The sequence below is a fragment of the Oncorhynchus mykiss genome, chromosome 28 (genome assembly GCF_013265735.2).
Source record: "Oncorhynchus mykiss isolate Arlee chromosome 28, USDA_OmykA_1.1, whole genome shotgun sequence".
Taxonomy (NCBI): domain Eukaryota; kingdom Metazoa; phylum Chordata; class Actinopteri; order Salmoniformes; family Salmonidae; genus Oncorhynchus; species Oncorhynchus mykiss.
In genome coordinates, this window is record NC_048592.1 from 548404 (window position 1) to 555686 (window position 7283).

The following is a 7283-nucleotide window of genomic DNA, read 5'->3' on the forward strand; positions in this document are numbered from 1 at the left end:
TCTGGAAGGTACTCTGTGGACATCAGGCTACCTACCACCTGTAACCCCATAACACTAACACAAACACATACAAACACTACCCAATTCATGCTATGCGTACTGTAAATCGAGCTATCTTAGCCTTCAGCTTGTGAATATTTTTTCTAACTTTGTGCAGAGCTTGGGTTTGGTAACATGCTGGTGGAATCAGATTATGTACCACCTAGAACAAAACAAACAACAATATACAACCCAGCTAGCATAGTGAATCTGGGCCGATTGCGGCTGAAAGTCCGGGCACTCGGCTGAGAATCTGACTCGGCTGAAGTCATGTGTGGCCGAGTCTGGGCTGCCTTAGGCAGTATTACTTATGGCTAGGATGCGCGGATTGAGCTCGGGCCGATTCCAGTGTGAGTTATCGGGCCCAAATGTATTACTTGGGGCTCGGGCCGATTGGTGCTACTCTCTGGCAGATGATTACACGGGTTGCTTTATATAACATTTAATTATTTATTTATTTTTCCATATTTTCTCATTGTTTCTGTGATCAAAGAATACAATTAACATGTAAATTAAATTCTTTAAGAGTCCTGTTTAAGTAATAGTATTTTGATACTTTGAGCAAAGCAATTGATAAGCAATTCAACTTTGAGAATGGAGCCTCCCAAGTGGCGCAGCGGTCTAAGATACTGCATTGCAGTGCAAACTGTATTGCTACAGATGCTAGTATGATACCTGTGCCAGCAACGACCGAAAGACCCATGAGGCGACGCACAATTGACCCAGCGTCGTCCGAGTTAGGAGAGGTTTTGGCAGGCCGGGATGTCCTTGTCCTGTAGTGGGCCAGGCGCATGCACACTGACACGGGCACATTTTTGGGGGGTGGATGGGTATAATTTGTATGCATAAATGTATAATAGTAATATTTACAATTACTAACCTGGGTAATTTTGTACCGGGCCAGCAAAGATGCCGGCAGAGTCGGCTGAATTCCGGTAGACGGAAACGGCCTGATGCACTTGGGCAGATTCTGGGCAGTCATTCATTTTGATTCCGGACCAATTCAATCATTCATTTTGATTCCGAGTCCAACACCGATTTTGGGCCGATTCAATCAGTTCCGGCCCCCTAGGACAATGCCTCATTGCTAGCTGGGAATTTAACCACCACTCTAATTGTATTGATCTTTGCACACCTAACATGGACATTGCAATACTGTCAGCTTGCTGTTAGCTAGTTAGCATCACTAAATTGGCAGCAAGATTTCTAACCAGCTAAGCAACCGTAGACTATTTATACACATTCATCATTACTACCAACACACCTATAGTGAGTTAGCTATATCGACAATTTTATTTTTAGTAACAGAGAGTTTTCCAGACAATGGTGAAATAGATGACTACCAGATTGAGTTACTCTTATTTGCTAACATTAGCTAGCTTATGTTTACTCTGCTAAAGGTACAGTAGCTATTTTATTTTACTTGGCAAGTCAGTTAAGAACAAATTCTTATTTTCATTGACAGCCTAGGAACAGTGAACTGCCTTGGTCAGGGGAAGAACAATTTATTTTTACCTTATCAGCTCTGGGATTTGATCTGGCAACCTTGCGGTTACTAGTCCAACGCTCTAACCTCTAGGCTACCTGCCACCCCAAATGTCTAGCAGTGACAACCATGGCATAGGCTAAATTGATTGACAGTGTGTGAAAGTGAGGACTTGGTGGACTGTATATTCTTTAGGGTAGGTTTTACTTTATGTGTTCGCTCCGGTATGCTGGTATGGGCAAAGACGACAGACAGGTAGGACTCCAGTTGAGGTGGTTTAATAAAGTGGAAGATGCACAGGCACAGAATACCACAGCACAGTGTATGTAGTATTGATGGGCTAGGGCACTTAGTGCTATGTATGGCAAGTTGCCTCAACCAAAGTGTGTGTGTGGTATATCAACAAGGACGCACACTGGCCTTAGTTAACACAAGCTTTTTTGTAATTAGCACAACCAGATTGAATGCCTATTCCCCCTCAGGAGACTGAAGAGATTTGTTATGGGTCCTCAAATACTCAAAAAGTTCTACACCTTCACCATCGAGAGCATCACTGCCTGGTATGGCAACTGCTCAGCCTCCGACTACAGAGTGTAGTGCGTACGGCCCAGTACATCACAGGGGACAAGCTTCCTGCCATCCAGGACCTCTATACCAGGCGGTGTCAAAGGAAGGCCCTAAAAATTGTCAAAAACTCCAGCAACCCTAGTCATAAACTGTTCTCTCTGCTACTGCACGGCAAGCAGTACCAGAGCGCCAAGTCTAGGTCCAAAAGGCTTCTTAACAGCTTCTACCCCCAAGCCATAAGACTCCTGAACAGCTAATAAAATGGCTACCCAGACTATTTGCATTGTCCCTCCCACCCCCCTCACCCACCAACTCTTTTACGCTGCTGCTACGCTCTGGTTATTATCTATGCATAGTCACTTTAACTCTACCTACATGTACATATTGCCTCAATTACCTCGACTAACCTGTGCCCCCGCACATTGACTCTGTACCGGTAACCCCTGTATATAGCCTCGCTACTGTTATTTTACTGCTGCTCTTTAATTATTTGTTATTTTTTACTTATATATTTTTACTTAACACTTATTTTTCTTTAAACTGCATTGTTGGTTAAGGGCTTGTTAGTAAGCATTTCATCAAGGTCTACTAAACCTGTTGTATTCAACGCATCTGACAAATAACATTTTATTTGAAGTCGAAACTACTTCACGATTCTACCAGTAAAATGAAAATGTGCTCGTTCTAGCTTGTGGTTTGGATAATGTTGATCTTTATGCAAAAGCTTAATGTTGTTAATATAGTAATGATTGTATGCCATGGCAAAGCCAGGGTGAAAATCCTCTTAAATTGTTATCCAGAGATATTTTGATATTGAGATAAAAATGACTGAATTTGACCTATAATAAACTAAATAATGGAGTTACCCATACATTTTTTTTTATTATATAAAAATGAGAAAGTAGTAGTGAAAAATTGTAAGATTATAGCAAAAATAATGTCCTCAAACTTTCAGGACAGAGACACACAGCCTATTCCCGGATTATGTCTGAACGATCCCTCTTTTAGCCTCCGCAGAAGCTAAAATCTCTTGATTTGATCGCTAGGTTTTGAACAAAGGTCGCTATGTTGATAATTACTTTGTTGAAGGAAACGTACTTTATACGGTTGTAATATGTTGTTGTCCCACCTAGCTATCTTAAGATGAGTGCACTAATGTAAGTTTCTCTGGATAGGAGTGTCTGCTAAATGACTAGCATTTAAATGTAATAGGATTTTACATAAGGGGTCCACTTTCATATACATTTTTTTATTCGCTTGCTCCCTCCCTTTAAAAAAAAGTATCTGTTAAAAACATTTTTTAAATAGTATGAACTTAATTTCCAGAACTAAATGGCCAGATGCAAGGTGAAACAAACAACAATATGTGGAAGAGTCTATACCATAGTCAAACCTTGTGGTTTTAGCACCCAGCTGCTGTTCAGGACAGACATATCCTATAAGACAGGCAGTCGGACAGTCGGACTGACTCTATAAGGCAGGCGGACGGACGGACCAACCGGCCAGCCGGCAGACACACAGACACACAGAACTACTCAGGAAGTCTGTACTTTTCCCCCTGACTGGAACCTCACCAGACACCAGACACAGCCAACAGTAAGAAATAAGAATACCTTCCTGGTTATCCACACCTGCAGTATTAATAGCTTATAGGGTATGCTGGTATGCCTATCCATCCTACTCCTGTATTAGTTCTGGGTGGAATCAGTCAACAGTCCAACAGAGATGTCAGTAGTTGTTAAGGAAGAGAGTCTAGGTGTGTGTCCCAAATGTCACCCTATTCCTATTCCCTATGTAGTGCACTGCTTTTGGGGCTCTGGTCTAAAGTAGGGCACTATAGGGAATAGGGCGCCATTTGGGAGTAGGACACAGTGTAGTAGTGTTGTTCTTGGTTCCAGCCACTGTCAGACATACCAGAGTCATTTCATTGTTTACATAGGAGGCACAGCCAACAGTCAACAGCGTCCCGGCTAGTGCCATGTGTCTGAGGAGATGAATAGAGGAAAGATACTGTATGCAGACAGCCTTGGCTGAGCGGTCAAAGTAGAGTGATTTGTTCAAAGCTTCCGGGGGCTTTATTTGTCTGTGGTATTATCTTTTTATTTTTATTATTTCACCTTTTTTAACCAGGTAGGCAAGTTGAGAACAAGTCTCATTTACAATTTCAACCTGGCTAAGATAAAGCAAAGCAGTTCGACACATACAACAACACAGAGTTACACATGGAGTAAAACAAACATACAGTCAATAATACAATAGAAAAATAAGTCTATATACAATGTCAGCAAATGAGGTGAGATAAGGGAGGTAAAGGCAAAAAAAAGGCCAAGGTGGCGAATTAAATACAATATAGCAAGTTAAACACTGGAATGGTAGATTTGCAGTGGATGAATGTGCAAAGTAGAAATATAAATAATGGGGTGCAAAGGAGCAAAATAAATAAATTAATTAAATACAGTTGGGAAAGAGGTAGTTGTTTGGGCTAAATTATAGATGGGCTATGTACAGGTGCAGTAATCTGTGAGCTGCTCTGACAGCTGGTGCTTAAAGCTAGTGAGGGAGATAAGTGTTTCCAGTTTCAGAGATTTTTGTAGTTCGTTCCAGTCAACTGGAAGGAGAGGCGGCAAAGGAGGAATTGGTTTTGGGGGTGACCAGAGAGATATACCTGCTGGAGCGCGTGCTACAGGTGGGTGGTGCTATGGTGACCAGCAAGTTGAGATAAGGGGGGACTTTACCTAGCAGGGTCTTATAGATGACCTGGAGCCAGTGGGTTTGGCGATGAGTATGAAGCGAGGGCCAGCCAACGAGAAAGCACAGGTCGCAGTGGTGGGTAGTATATGGGGCTTTGGTGACAAGACGGATGGCTCTGTGATAGACTGCATCCAATTTATTGAGTAGGATAATGGAGGCTATTTTGTAAATGACATCGCCAAAGTCGAGGATTGGTAGGATGGTCAGTTTTACGAGGGTATGTTTGGCAGCATGAGTGAAGGATGCTTTGTTGCCAAATAGGAAGCCAATTCTAGATTTAACTTTGGATTGGAGATATTTGATGTGAGTCTGGAAAGAGAGTTTACAGTCTAACCAGACACCTAGGTATTTGTAGTTGTCCACATATTCTAAGTCAGAACCGTCCAGTAGTGATGCTGGAAGGGCGGGCAGGTGCAGGCAGTGATCGGTTGAAAAGCATGCATTTAAATTTACTTGTATTTTAGAGCAGTTGGAGGCAACGGAAGGAGAGTTGTATGGCATTGAAGCTCGTCTGGAGGGTTGTTAATACAGTGTCCAAAGAAGGGCCAGAAGTATACAGAATGGTGTCATCTGCGTAGAGGTGGATCAGAGACTCACCAGCAGCAAGAGCGACATCATTGATGTATACAGAGAAGAAAGTCGGCCCAAGAATTGAACCCTGTGGCACCCCTATAGAGGCTGCCAGAGGCCCGGACAATTGGCCCTCCGATTTGACACACTGAACTCTTTCAGAGAAGTAGTTGGTGTACCAGGCGAGGCAATCATTTGAGAAACCAAGGCTATCGAGTCTGCCGATGAGGATGTGGTGATTGACAGAGTCCCCAAGCCTTGGCCAGGTCGATAAATATGGCTGCACAGTAATGTCTCTTATCGATGGCGGTTATGATGTTGTTTAGGACCTTGAGCGTGGCTGAGGTGCACCCATGACCAGCTCTGAAACCAGATTGCATAGCGGAGAAGGTACGGTGCGATTCGAAATGGTCGGTAATCTGTTTGTTAACTTGGCTTTCGAAGACCTTAGAAAGGCAGGGTAGGAAAGATATAGGTCTGTAGCAGTTTGGGTCTAGAGTGTCACCCCCTTTGAAGAGGGGGATGACCACGGCAGCTTTCCAATCTTTCAGAATCTCAGATGACACGAAGAGAGGTTGAACAGGCTAGTAATAGGGGTTGCAACAATTTCGGCAGACAGTTTTAGAAAGAAAGAGTCCAGATTGTCTAGCCCGGCTGATTTGTATGGGTCCAGATTTTGCAGGTTTTTCAGAACATCAGCTGACTGGATTTGGGAGAAGGAGAAATGGTGCGGGCCTGGGCGAGTTGCTGTGGGGGTTGCAGTGCTGGGGTAGGGGTAGCCAGGTGGAAAGCATGTCCAGGTGTAGAAAAATGCTTATTGAAATTCTCAATTATAGTGGATTTATCGGTGGTGACAGAGTTTTCTATCCTCCGTGCAGTGGGCAGCTGGGAGGAGGTGTTCTTACTCTCCATGGACTTTACAGTGTCCCAAAACCTTTTTGAGTTTGTGTTGCAGGAAGCAAATGTCTGCTTGAAAAAGCTAGCCTTGGCTTTTCTAACTGCCTGTGTACATTGGTTTCTAACTTCCCTGAAAAGTTGCATATCACGGGGGCTGTTCGATGCTAATGCAGAAAGCCATAGGATGTTTTTGTGTTGGTTAAGGGTAGTCAGGTCTGGAGAGACAATTCTAGATTCCAGCATCATGAGGGAGTAAAATTATGTGGATATATTGAAGCTGTAACGGTTTTCTTGTGGTGAAGTAGAGGCGGACCAAAATGCAGCGTGGTGGTTATTCATGTTTAATTTATAAAGACACTATACATGAATAAACTAACAAAACAATAAACGTGCGAAAACCTAAACAGCCCTATCTGGTGCAAACACAGAGACAGGAACAATCACCCACAAAAACCCAACACCAAACAGGCTACCTAAATATGGTTCCCAATCAGAGACAATGACTAACACCTGCCTCTGATTGAGAACCATATCAGGCCAAACATAGAACTAGACAAACTAGACATGTAACATAGAATGCCCACTCAGATCACATCCTGACCAACCAAAACATAGAAACATACAGAGCAAACTATGGTCAGGGTGTGACAGAAGCAACATCTCAAGACATCAGTTAAAACTTGGTCTCAAATGGGTCTTCCAAATGGACAATGACCCCAAACATACTTCCAAAGAGCTAAAGGTTAGCTGATGACCGCCAACCGTGGTTAGCTGAATACTAACCTTAGCCAGTAAACTGGCTAGCTTCTGGCTAGCTTTTGGCTTGCTTCTGGCTAGCTTCTTTTGTGGATTTCAGATTTGAGGTGAATAATACTTTTTTTATATAGATCTATAGAGATCTATATAGATCTTGATCTAGATCAAGCGGATCAAGATCCTGTACCAGCACTGCAGAGAAGTCAGTCAACTTGGC